Source organism: Rissa tridactyla, chromosome Z (assembly GCF_028500815.1).
Source record: "Rissa tridactyla isolate bRisTri1 chromosome Z, bRisTri1.patW.cur.20221130, whole genome shotgun sequence".
Taxonomy (NCBI): Eukaryota; Metazoa; Chordata; class Aves; order Charadriiformes; family Laridae; genus Rissa; species Rissa tridactyla.
Genome location: NC_071497.1, coordinates 20,952,566 through 20,970,937, shown reverse-complemented (window position 1 = coordinate 20,970,937; position 18,372 = coordinate 20,952,566). Strand labels below are relative to the sequence as shown.

The 18,372-nt window shown below is 38.8% G+C and overlaps 1 protein-coding gene across 1 annotated transcript in view; it reads right to left on the bottom strand.

The window, feature by feature from the left end:
* Positions 1-18,372, bottom strand: part of SNX24 (sorting nexin 24) — a 90,720-nt gene that overhangs the window by 71,235 nt on the left and 1,113 nt on the right. The window lies entirely within an intron of this gene.

Sequence of the window (18,372 nt, the reverse complement as noted above, 5' to 3'; positions counted from 1 at the left end):
AAGCCCCCATGAATCAGGCTGCGCTTGCTACTCTTTTGTTTTATACATAAAAACCAAGGTCACAGAAATATCTAATTATTTGTGTAAATGTTGTCTGCTTTAATACACAACTAACTAATAAGCCAGATAAACAATAAAGTGCTCTGTAATACATACACTTTCTCACGTAATATACTATTTTATTAATTTAAACAATTAATGTTTTAGGAGGATCAGTTCAAGATCTTAACACTAATATGAGTACACTCACAGATTAATAAAAGAGGCGGCTCATTTTCTGAAGTGCTGAATATGCTCTTATTTTTTATAAATATATATATTAGACACACATACACATGCTTATGTGTGAAATCAGTACCCCAACAACAACTGAAAAACAGCAAGGCTTTCACTAAGTGTGAATTCTAAGTGCATTTCTTTGACCATTGAGCTTTTTAATAACACACATTTGCCTCTGATTTCATTTCAGCCAGGATTAATTCCAAGAACCTACTAAGAGAAAGCAGTGCTAATTCCCACTCCTGAAAGAAACCTTTGCTTAGAAAGCTTAAGCAACAGAAATACAAATTCACTCTTCTTTCTCCTTCAAAATCGCTGCAAATTAAAAGGAATATTCTGTAGCGACTGCAAGTTTCCACTGTGTCTAAACCAAGTCAGGCTGGTATTGCTCAATATGTGCTAATACTGGGAGCTTACAAGAGACATTCCTCATCCCAGCTGCTCAGGAGTAGCTGGAACCCCAAGACAGAACCTGGACCTCGGAGTGTCTCAGCGGTCACCAGGAGGCTGGCCTGTCCCCTGCCTTTTACTTCTGACCACTAGACGAAGTCATTGAAGCGAACAATTACAGCCAAAAGTTACTTTTAAAATGCATTCAACCAGTTCTAACTTAGCACACTAAATCCCTAGAGCCTTCAACAGGAGCTCAACATTTTATAGAGATTTTATTTTTGGGAGCCATATTTAAATATTTACAATGTTACACAAAGGAGAATAAAAGAAAAAAACCAAACAGTGACGTGCTATAAAAAATTTAAGAAGCCTGTAACTCTGCGCCTTTTTTTTTCCCCAAAACTATACAGTGAACTTCACTACTGTTTTCACTGAAATACCGAGTACTAAAACATCCACTGTAAAAGTATAAATTTAGACATTATTACCTCAAAAAAAATACAACAAAAGTACACTGAAGTTAAAAGTCAAGCACTCCAAAGTCAGAGAATTCAAGAAATAATGCTGTCCATGTAGAACCTAATCAGTCCCTCCAGGCTTAATGCCTCAAGTGATAATTAAAAACTTGTTTCTCAAGATCTTGGCATGGCACTACTCAGTGAGCATTGTTGTGGTTGGTCTTGCTCATGTTTCATCCCAGGTCTTGTAAGTGCCATCTAAACACAGAACTGAACCAAATACCTAGCTGAGTAGTGCAATTGATTTGCTTGAGGGACAGATCCCCAGACGGACCTTGACAAGCCTGAGGAGTCCTGCACCTGAGTCGGGTTGAGGGAGGTGATTCTGCCCCTCTACCCGGCTCTGGTGAGACCCCACCTGGAGTACCGCATCCAGTTCTAGAGTCCTCTGCTGGATCGGGTCCAGAGGAGGGTCACAAAAATGATGAGCGGGATGGAACACCTCTCCTACAAGGAGAGGTTGAGACAGTTGGGCTGGAGAAGAGAAGGCTCCAGAGAGACCTTATTGCAGCCTTTTAATACTTAAAGGAGGCTCGTAAGAAAGATGAGGAGAGGCTTTTTAGTATGGCCTGTTGCAACAGGACAAGAGGTAATGGCTTTAAACTAAAAGAGGGCAGATTCAGATCTGATACAAGGAAGAAATTTTTTACGATGTGGGTGGTGAAGCACTCGAACAGGGTACCCAGAGACAATGTACATATCCCATCACTGGAAGTGCTAAAGGTCAGGTTGAACCTGATCAGCAAACCCTGTCTAGTGAAAGATGTTTCTGCCATGGCAGGGGGTTGGACTAGATGATTTTTAAGTGTCCCTTCCAACCCAGACCATTCTATATTTCCATTAAAGGGGATTTTTTACATTTCCAAGCTGTCTACACCAAGAAAAGGGCCCTAAAGTCTATCAGAAACCTCGATTCGTTCTCTGTGGAAGTAGAAAGTAACAAATGCCAAAGCTATTGCCAGGCCAGCTTCAATACTAGACATACTACTACATCAGTAGGCTGCTCTGATCAAACTACAGCTTTTTATTCATATTAGTTTCAAAGCCCTGATCCCTGTATAGCAGTGCAAAGCCACACTGTGACCGCATGGGTGTAAGTGTATTTGGCTGACTTGGGGATTTCCACACTCAGCTTCTTCTCAGAGTATTATTTCATGGCACCTCATCTCTTCTGTCCCCCACTAGCAGCTGGGCAGTCCATGCATGCAGTGAGCTCTCAGGTTAAAAACGTCCATAAGAACATTAGTCAGTAATCAAAGTTAAATCTTTAGTGTTTAGGACAGAGGCATATCACCATACTGCTGTACACCCAATATTTTGCACCAAGCCTTCTGTTTTAAGGTATTACTGCACATGCTTTGATCATTTCCTTAGTGTTAAGGCCAAAAAGCTACATCTAAACATGAGCAATAAATTAATTACATATATCAAAATTAAAGTGAATCTAAACTATCTGTGTATGCCTCTAAGGAGCAGGAGAGGATTAGAGTGGCAGGTGGCAGAGCACTATTATATTGCCTTGTTCTTGCTCTATCTGTGACTTCTGGCAAAGCACACAGTCTGCGACCCAATGGAGCATGTCAGCACCCAACAGAAAGAACATGGGACGAAGCACACAAGAACTTTACTGAAGAGTCATTACACAATGCCTCCTGCATCAGGGCAGAGACATGGTCTGTATTTCCAGTTAACATGCATGAAACATCAGGAAATGGAGATGACACTGATCTTTGAGCACTGAAGCATACACTGACAAGCAGCAGCTGATCCCACAAAGCTAAAAGTACCTGCTTGACTAATTCATTAAACAAATGCAAGATTAGGTGATACCTACAGCACGTTCTGCAGATAAAGGTATGCAACTTGGCAACAATGGTTGCCCTACAAATTCTGTAAGTGCTCTTTTAAAAAATACAATTCTTTGATCAGGTTTTGAAAACATTTGGGAATAAGTGGCACAAACTGCTTGGTCTTTGTTCTGTTATCTCAGTCATTAGTAAGCCTGAAGAGCCTTCTAACTTTCCAAACTTGTAGAGTCTACTTTCATGCCCCTTCAAATGAGACAGGACTGAGGTGAAACACGTCTGTGCTCTTCAGGTGTTAACTCTGGGAAGGGCTCCTGCATGGCTTTCGGCTCCTACAAAAATGTGCCCGTCTCCTTTTTTAAAAGACAGATGAGTACAAAGGGTTGGACTGGGGCTGGAGACCCAGAGCTCTGATCAGGACTCCTGTCACTTCTGTCCCTGTGCTTCTTTCTGCTTCACAGCTAAGCCACCAATCTAGACAATTCTTAATAAGCTACCCATCTAGCAATTCAACATTTAGAAAGGTTTCATTTTATGGCAGATATTACACATAGGAAAAGGTGTACTGAGGTAAGTGTGGCACTAATTTTTTGCAGTTTCTTGACTAGCTTATAGAGGGAGATCTTGTCCCTAATGTTCTGCATCTCCCTTCATTGCTATGTACATTTAAAGTTATGAAAACAGATCAGGGGGGTCAAATTCTGAAGTACTAAACCAGTTACACAGTGAACACAAATGGTCTATTGAATAATATTAGCAGTGCTTAAAAATGAAAAAAAATAAATAATCTGATGTGACAAGTCCGCTCTGAGCACTGCTGTCACCTCAAAATTTAAAGCTGGGAGCAGAAAAAAATGATTACCTGCCAGGAGGACCTTGCAAAAGGCTCTCTTGAGCAAACTGACAAATGATGTTTCTTCTTCTGTATACAGAGACAGAGATGGAGCGGCTCATGATTGTTTCAGCAACTCTTCCACTATGAGATGCTCCTACAATTCCCAGGAGAAGAGAACAGAGCTACTTTGGGTAAACTCTCAAGAGTTTTAGAAAGCCACAGAATTTATAAGTGATAAGAGGTTAGGGGGATGGATATAGGTAAAATTTTTGAAACAATGCAAAGGACAATTGCCCAGTGTCAAGGGAAGCTCACAAAAAGAAGCTTGAGGAAGACTTTGCTGGGAGATGGCCAGCTGGGCTTCAGAACATCCACTAAATTTGCTTACATGGGCTTTCTATATATTATATCCCAGTACTGAATTACCTCAGGTCTATTCTGGCTCTGTATTCCTGGGAGTTATCTGGCTCAGCCTGCTACCCACAGGCAAGATCAACTATACTTCTTACTCTTGACAGAAACATCTGAATCTTGTATAGACAGAGTTTCCACACCCTGCTCCTGAAGGGTGTTCTGGTGCTGCAGCATCTTTATTACTCAGCAACATTTCATAATTAGTCTCTTTTAGTTCTTGTGGATAGGACAGGAAATTGCACAACATAGGACCACAGCATCTCCAATCCACAAACTGACTGCCTCCTTTCTTTTCTCAACAGCCTTTTATGTTACTAAGGATTATTATGAAGCTCCTGCTCAGTGTTCTCTTTTCAATTTAAACAGCCCCTGGTGTATTTCATTCTTCACACTGACCAGAGATACAGAAGGCAGTGTAACACGTCATTATTTCCTCCTACACTGCCTTCTCCTGTGGACACTCTTTCCCACACACTCAGATGTTTCTTAGAATGCAGTACTAAAATTGGACATGGTACTCCATTCTTAGTATACACTCCTTATCGTTGATGTCTTTTTTAACATTCATCTTTTGAAACCCCAACATGCATTTTCCTATTCTGCAACAGCATGACATGAGTGACATGGCCATCTTGCGATGCACAATAAGACCCAGATCCTTTCAGGAATATCTGTTACCTAATCTCTTGAATCTTACTTCATGCTCCTGATTATTTTTGACAAAATACAGCACTTAGCACTACTTCCTATTGAATTAGCACCCCGTTTTCCTTTCTTGAATAATGTTTCCAATTCATAAAAATTATTTTTAATTCTACTTTTGTTCTCCAGCACGTTCACAGTCACTTCCACCTTGGTGTTGACAGCAAATTTAATTAAGGACAGTCTTATTCTATCATCCAGGTTATTAAAACATCAAATCACGCAAGACCTCAAGCAGACCCCTCTGCAATACAACCCAGTAAATCCTTCCATTATTGACATACGCATGGGCTTCTGTGTACCTGCACCTACATACGTACAAACATGTGTGTGTGCATGCACGTCTATGTTCTGCCCCTACCTGAATACAAGGAGATTACACTGACCGCAGTACTTAGTTGTTTTGATGTTTGTTTAGTGGCAACTGATTTAGATTGCCTTCAGTACAAACAAACTTGTGTTAACAGCACGCTCACTGGATTCAACTAACTTGTACTTTCACAACAAACCACCTTTTTTTTAACTAGGACATCAGGCAGAGCTGTTTCACTGATGCACAAACAGCACACATGTAAGCTAGCACATTGCAAAAGTCTACGTTGTTTTAAGAAGTCATCCTACAAAAACCTCCACCAAGAAATAAAAGCAAAACATACTTCAAAAGTTGGTTTACATCAAGCTTAAAAATAAACTTTCCTTCTTTCTTTTTATGTGCAATATTGAACAGTGAGTTCTGATCCTAACACAGAATTTCCCTAAGGAACTGTATAACACAACAGTATTTTTCTGAATATATTTAGAACAGAAAAGGAAAAAAATGCAGGTTCATTTTAAAATTTTGCTTAGTTATGCAAAACTGCTAAGCAAATGTGGAAGCTACAGTGGGAAAGAAAGTGCAGACTTGCACAGACTTGCTAGCGGGGTGCTCAGAGTTACACTGCTGTCAGAAATTCCCTAGGTAAAACTAAAAAGAAATAGTTTGTGCTCAAGCATTTTTACAAATTCCTCAGAGATACCATAAATATTAATAAGAACATATTTTAAAACAGTCTGTTAAATATTAAGGCATGTGCATGTACGCTATACTAATGTACAACAACTGAATAAAAATCTGCTCTTCCCACAAGATTCACTAAAATATTTCTTTTTTGGCTCTCCAGAGAAATCCTTGTTAACCCAAACTAACATGTTCAAAATAACAAGATTCAATGATCCGGCAGTTTTTAAGAACAGATTACTGACATGGTTTTGAATGTTTCTTAGATGAAATCACTAACATTAACACCTTCACATTAATCGATTGGTGTCAGCAGAATTCTGGAGAGCTATGCTGCAGGCTCCAACACCAAAGTAGTAATCAATTAAGGAAGTCAGCTGAAAAAAATGATGCAAAGATCAGAGTTGTCAATGGCAAAATAATCTCATCCAGTGGTGTCAAAGGAAGAGTGAAAAAATGCCACATATTTACTGCATTATGCAAGAAAACTATTCCAAATAAATATTTAGTAATCCAATAATTGTCAAATAACTATTGCAATTAAAATCTATGAAGAAATTCTTCAGGAATCTATATTCTAGACCATATTTATATAATTTTATACTAGATACATTTCAGTATAAATTGTACAAGTTTTGTTGTTTTTTTTTCTTTTTTACAGTATTAAAGAATGTACTTGCTAAAAAATCCAGTGATTTTATTTAGAGAGTACTAAAACTCCAAATAATAAATACAGAGTTAAACACCAAGAAAAAAAATATATACAGTTTAGTGTCCGGAAATTAATTAACATTTTTACACACCTTTTACATTTTTCTTTTTGAATAGGAAGAAACAACGCTACTGATTTTTGACTATATGTTCCATCTGTAAACAACTCTTCAGCACAAATAACACTGCTCTATTGAGCTGCTGAGTTCTTGAACCTGCTGAGTTAGCAAGGATGTCCACAGCAGGGTGTCGAGAAGGAGAGCGTTAAATACCACTCAAAATAGGGTTCTCATTTCTCCATACTCTTTGTTTGGCTATCACCATCATGAGGGCCTCTACCATGCTACGTGCCATAGAAAGCTACCTGACACAATCTGTAGTGCATTCTTTACCTTCCACAAGCAAACCATCAGAATCTATTAAAATTACTTTACGCCGATAGCACTAGAGACATGACAAATCACAGGCCAAGAGTCAGATACCAAAGAATGTGTCTCAGGGCATTGGGGCCAGGCCCATTTGCAAGCAAATGATATTGTGTGAAGCTGGCATGCTCAGTGCATGACAAACTGATGCAATTTCAGTACTGTCGGAGAAGCTGGGTGAGATTTCTCTGATGCTGGCTACGGTTAGTGTACAGAATTGTGCAGAGTTCCCAGATTTGAATCACTTGGGGCCTGAGAGGGCTTCACTTGACAAGCCACAAATAATTACACTACACTCTTTCTATTGTACTCTATTATTTTGCCTCTTATCTCTAGGCTTTGAGCACTCATGAACAAGCAAGGTCGCTTCTATTTTGACCATGATGCAACAAAACATTGTTCTTTTGTGATATGATAAATAAAACACAGCCCTGCAGACTAAACATTTTTATCAGGTCCATTTTCCACTTTTATAAGCAACAACAACTTTGGGAGCTTCTTAGAAGAGTAGAGGTTGGAAATAACCATGCAGGCAAGTTCATGAGCTTTTCACTTAGGAGTGTGATACAGCTATCTCGTTATTGTAAAAACTCATTTGAGAAATGGGGCATTAAGTTCTTACCCCGTAACAGATAACAGTTGTATCTGTGATTACTTTAAGCAGGTTTTTACCCCCTTTCAAATCAGCAATTTTTTGACAATTTAGTTTGCGAGTAGCAAAAAATAGTTTTGAATGTGCAGTATGTTGCCAGTTCTTTCCCAGATACCAAATGCACTTCAAAGCTAAAGTAACTGCATTGTCTATATCAGTTCACAAAATATGTCATTTAAACACCTAGGAAAGTTTTTTGTTGGTCATATTATCCTGGCCAATGCATTTAAAAAGAGTAATGACATTGATCACGTCCACAGGCAAAAGAAAAAGCAGTGGCTTTCATTGTTTCAGGAACTAACTTTTAGTCATCTTTTCTTAGTTTACAGAACAATTTCTTCTTTCAGAAGAAATTCCCTTCTTTCTCCCATGGTCTAGGCAGAATTTTTAATTTAGAGTTCCATATTACAAACCAGATGGTTCCAGGGTTTTCAGCCTTAAAACTACATTTAGGGTTTTCTAAAGCCACAATTAGATACAAACCATCTAGTAGTAATGGAAAAATTCAAATATAGAACTAAATACACATAGAGAAAAAAATCATTCTACCAAGTACCTTAAAACGGTTTCTGATTTCCATTAGTGTATTCTCCTTATGTTTACTTTCCAGATAAATACACAATAGCAAGTAGGCACCAAAAGGTAAAGAGAAAATGTTAAAGGACCTAGACGCAAGTGCTGAAATTAGAGTATATTCTCCTACTTTGTCTCTAATTCAGGCCAACATAAGGATTGTCTTATTTGAGTGGAGACAATTACTATCCTCAATAACACTCCTAACAAGTTCTTACCCAGTTGTTTTAAAACACATCTAAAAATATCCTTTCCCTCTTCCCAACTGGCACTAAGAATTTATGGCAAAACCTGAAGTCTGACATTGTAACATTTTTGCCAAGGCAAGGTAAAACCAAAACTACTAAAGGAACAGATTTTGATATAACGGAGAAATATGGAAAGGAAATTTAAAAAAAATAAAAAAGCATACTCAGCTGTACTTCACAATCTACTTGAGCTTAATAATCTCTCTGTGAAACAGGAATTTTTAAAACATACAGAGGAAATAGTGCAAAGATTGTACTCCTACCAATCATACATCCACGTACTGAGTGCTCAGCAAAAGGAAAGCCTCTGACATTTTCTATTCAATACCAAAAATAGAATTTTTCAGTATTTACTGACTTTTTATGCTCCCTCACTGCAACATAAAAATGGAAGCTAGGTCTTTGGCTTTTAGAGGGAGAATGGATCTTTAATTAAAATCTGCTTTTAAAAGTTCTCTAGCCTGCTTTTAAGAGTGGAGCATTTTGGAGTTTCATCTAGTGTATGTCATCATGGGACATAATTTTTTTTAGAATTTGGAGGAACGCAGAAAAGCAACAGGCTAATTTATTTTCTGATTCTATAATGGCATAACACTCAATTACAAATTTGGTTTGCATTTTTTTCCCTGAACATCCATTTCTTCACATCTTTCAAGCAAAGTTAATATTTTTATAACATTGCCTGACATTACTATAAGTCTATTAATCCATTAATTTATGATTAAACTGAAGACACGTTCCTTATGTTTCCACATCTCAAAAGAACAACAATGTTAAGACTGTAATTACCATCACAACTTGACTGCAAGGAAAACTCATGACCAGGGAGTGCTAGTACTGGAAAGAGCTTGATTACTAAGTAAAGGGTATGGAAGGGAATCCATATGCAAAGAAACAGTCCTGTGCAAGACCAGAAGTGAAGGCAGTTAGCATGGTCACTTTTCATAAAAGCAGTTCACTGTAATCAATACAAACTTGCTGTTGAACAATTGATTGTTTCACCACATAATCAAGATTCTTTGTTTGTCTTTACGTAAAAGATGATAGGAAAGCTTTAGATTTCATTATTTTCCAATTTGGAGATACTGCAGCACATGAATACCTTCTGCCTTGGTATAAAAAGGGAATCCATTTTTAAAAAGTGAATCAATTACAGGAGGAGACAAGGAATATAAAAAATAATAATAATAATGAAGATAGGTATTCAGGGTAAACTAGTGGGAGAAAAGACTTTCACAGAAGTTTTATCTTCACTATATTAAAGAATTAAGTAGTGAAACAATAACAACACTGTTTTCGATTGACATTACTTTTCACAGCATCTCATCAGGCAAACAACTATGACCGAGTATAGGCAATGCTTTTCAAGAGTGATTTCTGAAACTGTGTACCATGTACCCAATTCAGCAACTGTCACCTCGATGCCCTAGTCTTAACTGGGACCCACAAACATTCTGACATACAAATAAATAATATACTAAATGGAAGAAGCAGTGGAGGTTTGGCTGTCACTTCTTATAAATTAACTATTCTAGCTGCACTGGTGGTAGCTTCAACATCCAAAAGCATCTTCTCAGATTTCCTATTTATATGTTTTTAGAACTGAAGGTTGTTTTGAACAGGAGGTGGAGCTCTTACTGCACCAGCAGAGGAGGAATGAGAGGAAAAATACTTTGTTTAGAACCTAGAATGGAAACGGTGCTCCTTTCTCATGGTATGCTCTTTCTGTCCTGTCTTATTTCAATGCCTAAAAGTATCCAAGCACTACCATTGCACCCCAAAAATTTTATTTTAAAGAAAACCAACAACCACACAATGTTTAACGGCTTGTGTAATGTGGAATGTTTATAACATGATATATAAAGTTGAAATAATAATTTTTAAAAATAACTGTTCCCAGGAAGAGAATATCCCTGTTCCAGCTACAAAATCTTTAACATCAGGACACCTAAGAACAAACAGTTTGTTAACAGACTACATACATTTCTCCTCTAATTTCCCATTAAAAATAGAATGTCACTTTCAAGGGGGATGATGATACTTCTGCTTTGTCACCAAAATCCCCTTCCAGAATGTCCTACAAAATGCTATTTAGCCTTCCCCAAGCCACAGGAAGTCCAGGTTTATAGAAAACTGAAAATGAAAAGTTGCTACAAGTCCTCATATAATTCTTGTAAACAGGAGAAATAATGGTTCCTATTGTGCTTACAATAGGAGTATTCAAAACGCAGTAGCTGGAAAGTTTCCATTAGCACACTTCCATGGTGCATACCTAACGTTAAGTACTTCCACTGTACCCAAATGTAGTACTGAAGTTCTACCACCAAGTGCTCTGCCATGCAAGCCTGCCTTCTCAATGTTCTCCTCACCACCAGGCTGACAGAAAGACCTTTCTCCACCTCATCAGAGCTGGGTGGAGACTGACTAAACTTTGTCCTCAGTGGCCTGTTGCGTAAGAAACACAATTAGGTCACTAAGCTGCAGCATAAAGTCCCATTGATTTCTTTCCTGTTTCTTGTGAATTCAAAGATTATCATTACAAGAACCACTAAGATCTACGTATATTCAGTCTCCATACAAGCAATCCTTTAAGTTCCTCCAGGTAAAAAATTCAAGAAGGAACTTAAAAAGAGAGACAGTTAAGGCCAAGACGAATGTGTCCATGTAAATTAGCAGCACAGACAACATTCCTCACAAAGACTACAAAAACTGAGATCTGTAAGTGGGTGGATATCTGGTGGTATTTTCCAGTGCATAATTTGGATTGTAATGGTTTGAAGAATTGCCATTCAAAGTTTCCAGTTATTCTAAAAATAAATACCTATTATTAGAAAGAAAGCTTTCTAAAACTGCTCCTGCAATACTAATTTAATTAATGTAATAACCTAGTCACTGCTGTAGATGAAAAACACATCCTCAGCTTCTCCAGGACTCACCAGTCACCTAACATAAAAATGGTATCATATACTAAAATTCCAAGGTAACTTAATAAATACCATGACAATGATGACTAATTATCAGTTAAACCTGGAATGAATTACATAAGGCATTAAAAAGTTCAAAGACCAATTAAAATGTGCTTTACAGTAATAAAAAAAAAAAAAAAGGGAGGCCTTTATTGCATCTTCCCTCATGTTGCATTTTAAAGCCTGGTGTGTTCTCACTCTTGGGAGGTAAAGAATGTACATAATGTTTAACACTATCTTTGTTGACAAGATTTTACAAGTATCACAACTTGATGCTATACAGACAGAAAACACCAGCAGGAACAGTTAAGCGTGAATCCCTCTGATGAAATAATTCCATTGGTAGTGTCGTATTATTAACAAAGTTTTGCCACTACTACCTCTCAAAGATTCGATGGAATTCATATATATCTTTATTGTGATGCATGTTCGAACACTCTGCTACCCCCTATCTTTCTGAAAATGTAACTTCCTCATCAAAACCACAACTCAGTAGATCTTGGGAGAGAACTGCGTAATGCATGCTTTGCAGTTATGGTTTACTGACAGAATGTGTCAAATTTTGGTCTTTCAGATGGTAAATTGATATAGGTAATCATGCTATTGCTTCTTTATCCTACTGCTGAACCCCCCTCAGGAATATATCGAAAGTGATTTCTTACTCAGAGAAATCTTACATGGCCCTTTCCACTAGGATTTCATGACTGCGAATCAGGGGGCTTTAAGCAATTGCACAACAATTAGAGATCACTGCAGTTCTATGTCTCTGTCTAATCTGTCCACACCTCGAAGCAGATTAAACACATAAAAAAGGAAACAGCTTTAGCTGATTGTTATGTATACATTCAGTCAGTTTTTCACTTTGATTTTACCTTTTTCCAGTTTCTGCCTTAGCTGTCTTCCTGCGCACTGCAAAATTCTGTGTGTCTTACTTCACACTCAAGTTCCTGTTGCATATCAAGTGGTCAGTTTCGTATCACTGACTCAAAGTCTCTCAACAGGAAAACAGACTGGAGGAAAAAAATTTCATCATCACTGATGACAAATGCACACCTTAACAACAACAAAAAAAATATCTTCAGTAACAGAAATCTTTGGCCTAAACTATCAGATCTGTTTCTTTCACTTCCACTATTTCTTCCATGCTCCTTCACTGGAACTGAAAAAAACAAGTGCCAAAATAGGATTTTTCTGACATTACAGAAGCACTGGCATCTGTCAAATTATCTTTATCTTCTTCATCTTCTCAGGTAGGAGACAGAAGTATCTGTACAGACCTACTCTGACTGCCTTGTGGAGTAACCAGGACATTTAAAAATCCTCTACGCAGACACTAAGACAATAAAAAAGTCTAATTGATCTATCATCTATTATTTCTGGTTAACTTCCTTGAATTTGGAGTAACTGGTCTGTTACTGATTTCAATAGGACTTATGACACAAGGTAACACGTGGTGAACTTGTAAGCGAGACCAGTAAGCAAGCAGTCTTCACAATGGCAGATTTCATACTCAAGGCACACAGAGCCTGTTCAGGTTTTTTAAACTATCATGTTCACACAGTCCAGAGACCCAGTGAAAGGGTTAGAATAATAATACTTTAAAGTGTTTTTACATAAACTTACTCACATAATTACTCCGTCCATGCTTTATAAATACAATATTTATAAATATTCTCCCTTTATCTTTCACATTTATCACTTGCTACTGTGGCTTACTCTTAGGCTTCATACGGAAGAACATCTAACAACTTCCCTTTTTGACTCTACGCACATTTACAACAGTAAAAAATGCTGGAATACATAAGCTATACCAAACTTTAAGTTCTTGTATTTTTATACTTCCATAAATGAGAGTATGACTAGTAATTAAGCCGCTTTTACCATGGTAAAGTCCATGGACTTTCAAAAAATCCACAGTACTTCAGGATCTTTCATGTCATATTGTACTTCCACAACATCTGCAACTCCAGGAGCAATTTGGGTAGTAGTATTGGAAGTGTTAATTAAAAACGTAGTAAGCACATGTGTCAGTCAAGTATGCCCTCTGCTCTACAACACATTTAAATGTATGTCACCTTGACCTGCAATATACCACTGTAAAATTTTTTTGGTCAATATAAGTCAACTGTGTACTAATTTATTCAGTAAGTTTCCTAGCATCTGAATCAACATTAGAAATCTAACTAGTATTTATTATTCTGTTATTGACAAAGAGAGCATATTTAAATGATAACAAGAACACATGGGTGTCATTTCGAAGTTGAATTGTTCCCTAGGGACACCCTTAGGAAGCGTCTACATTTAAAGGTCATTCACTGCCAAATTATGAACAACTGTTGCATTCATTAGCACAGGCTCAATAGTTTGGAAGCTAGTGTCATCAATTTAAACGGACAATGAAATTTAATTGTCCACAAGGAAAACAGACATTTTCCTTATTCTGTGTTTCATCATTTTACGTATACCCCAAACAGAACTGGAACAAGAGCAGGTTTACTCTGTATTTTTTCTTGCAGAGGTGGTGGTAGTGAAAAAAAGGCTTTCAAGGTTTTATATCAGAGGAAGAGTGCTTTAGTAAAGCTGAGCTCATGAAAAAAAAAAAAAAAAAGACTGAGAGTGTTTCCCATTTACATTGTTAGCAGAGCCCTATCTCAAGTGTTGCATTATAGACTTTTCCCTCATTTTTCTTTCTAATCTTTTATCTCTCTAAGCTGATCTTTCACTGGTCAAGACCCCATCCTTTCTATTTCTTCATTTCTCTGTATTTTTCCCCTTTGAAGCTAGGGAGAATTTCCAGTTTCCCTGGAAAGTCACTCCCACCCTGTACCCAGCGCTGCATTCTGCTTCTACAGCTAGCCCGTAGTTGATGGGTCTGTGCCCATTCCACTTTACCAGTGAGTGCTGCCTAGCCATACCAAGTCGAAAATCATCTGAAACAACAGGTTTCAGGGAAGGCAAGCTGAAAACAAAAAAAAGGAAGTTGGCAATGAGCTTCCTTAAAGAAAAGGACAAACACTCTTTTTGACTCTTTCCCTTCTAGGCAGTGAAAATACACAGTGGCAGGCTGAATCCGAGAGGAACTGGATTCTGTTCTGCTAAAGATAAGGAACCAGGAACTCCGAGACTTCAGGAAAGCATATTTTGGTAGCCATGCAGAGAGGAAAGAGTCTCCTTCCGGTCTCTCATTTCATGCAAGAGGACACCATCATCATTGTTTCTAGCAAAGAAACTAGAATAACCATCACCACACTTCTCAAGTGCCCTCTTCAGCCCTGTTTCTCTGCAATGGACCCTGACAATCACAGTGCAGAAGACACCCTCTGTAACCCCCTGGCACGTTACTGGGCTGGTGAGCAATCTTCTATCTGTCTCAAGCTCCATCATCCTTTTCTGCTATTAACCACATCATCTCTGATAGTTCCTTGTTTTAGCTACTCCAAGAAAACATTGTCATTCTGAACAAGTTATCACTCGTGGGAAAGAAAACAGTAAAACCTCAAGCTGTGTAAAGTACTACTCCTGTGATCACAAAATCATAGAACAGCTTGGGTTGGAAGGGACCTTTAAAGGTCATCTAGTCCAACGCCCCTGCAATAAGCAGGGACATCGTCAACTCAATCAGGTTGCTCAGAGCCCTGTCCAACCTGACCTTGAATGTTTCCAGGGATAGAGCATCTACAACCTCTGTAGATAACCTGTTCGAGTGCTTCACCACCCACATCGTAAAAAATTTCTTCCTTATATCAGACCTGAATCTACCCTCTTTTAGTTTAAAGTCATTACCTCTTGTCCTATTGCAACAGGCCATACTAAAAAGCCTCTCCTCATCTTTCTTACAAGCCTCCTTTAAGTATTAAAAGGCTGCAATAAGGTCTCTCTGGAGCCTTCTCTTCTCCAGCCTGAACAACCCCAACTGTCTCAGCCTCTCCTTGTAGGAGAGGTGTTCCATCCCGCTCATCATTTTTGTGACCCTCCTCCGGACCCGATTCAGCAGGTCCATGTGTTTCCTGTGCTGAGGACTTCAGAGCTGGACGCAGTACTCCAGGTGGGGTCTCACCAGAGCGGAGTAGAGGGCTAGAATCACTTCTTTTGATGCAGCCCAGGATACGATGGGCTTTTTGGGCTGCGAGTGCATGTTGCCAGCTCATGTCCAGCTTTTCATCCACCAGCAACCCCAGGTCCTTCTCGGCAGGGCTGCTCTCAATCCTTTCATCCCTGACTCTGTATCGATACCTGGGGTTGTCCCAACCCAAGCGCAGGACCTGGCACTTGGCCTTGTTGAACCTCATGAGGTTCACACCATCCTGCTTCTCCAGCTTGTTCAGGTTCCTCTGGACGGCATCCTGTCCTTCACTTGATGTTGTCTGCAAACTTGCTGAGGGTGCACTCGATCCCACTGTCTATGTCATTGATGAAGACATTAAACAGTACTAGCCCCAATACAGACCCCTGAGGGATACCACTTGTCACTGATCTCCATCTGGAGATTGAGCCATTGACCACTACCCTCTGGATGCAAACATCCAGCCAACTCCTCATCCACCAAACAGTCCACCCATCAAATCCGTATCTCTCCAATTTAGAGAGAAGAATGTGGTGGGAACTGCGTCAAAGGCCCTACAGAAGTCCAGACAGATCACACCACTTCCCTCGTCCACTGATGCAGTCACTCCATCATAGAACACCACTAAGCTGGTCAGGCAGGACTTGTTCTTGGTAAAGCCATGCTGGCTTTCTTGAATTGCCTCCCTGTCCTCCATGTGCCTTAGCATAACTTCTAGGAGAATCTGTTCCATGATCTTCCCAGGCACAGAGGTGAGTCTGCCAGGTGGGTAGTTCTCAGTGTCCTCCTTTCTACCTTTTTTACAAATGGGTGCAACGTTTCCCTTTCACCGGGGACTTCACCTGACTGCCATGAATTTTCAAATCTTGTGTAGAGTGGCTTGGCAACTACATCAGCCAACCCCTTCAGGTCCCATAGACTTGTCAGGTTCCTCAGGTGGTCTCAACACTGATCTTCTCTTACAGTGGGAGGGACTTTGCTACCCCAGTCCCTGACATGTGGTCCATCCACTGGAGAGGTGTGGGAAGAGAGGTTGCCAGTGAAGACTGAGGCAAAAAAGTTGTTAAGTACCCCAGCCTTCTCCTCATCCGTTGTTACCAGTTTGCCAGCCGTGTTCATCAGAGGCAATATGCTTTCTTTGACCTTTATCACCATACTGTTTTAAATGTTAATACTATACATAAGCCTGATGATGCAAAATAACTGAAATTGAACTATCTATATAATTTCACAGAAAAAAAACATACTTCACTCAGATACACTGCATTATTCCAGGTAAGCACCCATCCCCTTCAATTTGAAGGTTACATTTCAAAGAGATTCAATACTTCACAGAGTCACTTCCTGTGCTTATCTCGACTTTTCTAATGCATCAGATTCAGGCAGCACAGAACTGGTGAAACATCTACTTAATCACAAAGTCTTCAACATTCTGCAAGCCCCATCTTTTATAGCGGTATCTACCAAACCCACAGCTTCTGACTGTTAACGCCCACAAAATGAGGTCCAAAAGAATGAGAGCTGATGTGGTCTGGACACAGCAACATTCACAAGCACCAGCTGTCCGAGTGAAATCACCTTTTCGCTCAATGGAAAACAATTCCTATGTTACTGGTTTGTCTTATGTAAATATCTCTGCCTACACAATATCTTCCTAGCTAGTACAGAGCAATGGTAAACTCTCATTAATCTCAGTTTTGCTGGAGGGAGGGCTTATAGTGTAGTCATTTGCATCGGCCATGAATTTCTATACTTGGAACAATACTTATGCAGATTATTTAGCAATGTAACAAATTGACAATTACATTAGAATACGCCTTGCTCATGCATAGTCCATAAACTCTTTAAAACATAAAGGAAATACACCATGTTATTATCAGCACAGAATTCCATGTTCTCTCCCACAAGCACGTCTGACTCAGAGGAATATTAGCTGTGACTTCTAGTACAGTTTCATGATCAGGGAAATCCTTGAACTGATGCATCCGATAGCTTAAAGCATGATAAATTTTGTATGGGACGTGGAATAGAACCCCACTCATCTGATTGAAGAGGCCAACTAATCATGCAAGAACAACTACCAAACTATTGAGCTTGAGAAAGTTTCAGATGCATGAGTTTGACTCATCACCAGTGACCTGAGAGTAACAGTGCTGTAATAATCAACAGTGCTGTAATAATCAAACATTTTCACTTTCAAGATCATTTTCTTGAAAGACTTCCAGAAAGATACAGTTTCATTTCTGATTTCTTTCATGCTTACATAGCTTAACATTTATAAAATTTAAAATAGCAAATCCTCTAGATAGGAGGATTTACTGACAGAATTACTATTAAAGAAATAAAAAACAGACTAAAACCAAATAATATATATATTGCTATGAAAAATCCTATTTGTGCAATATGCTCACTCTGTCACTTCAACTAGCCTGCCCAACTGTGATATGCTGGGATCAGTCTGTGCTATTATAACCACACTCAATCAGAATGTTTTAAAGGCGATTTCATTCCCTAAAATCACACAGACATGTTGTAGGGGGACCACTTGCATTTAAGTTCACCTAAGGCAGAAACATTAATGCAGTCACACTCCCACATTAACGCATATGAAGTGGTTTACAAGGCTTGTAAATACTTGCCAATATTACAATATTTACAGTGACAGTGAGGACCAAAGAATATACAGCATTAGCATCAGGCAGATGCACTTGCTTCATGCAACTATGCCTACATGGATCAATCTTCTAGCAATTCCACAACATTAGATTTTTTTCCCGGTATTTCTTAACAG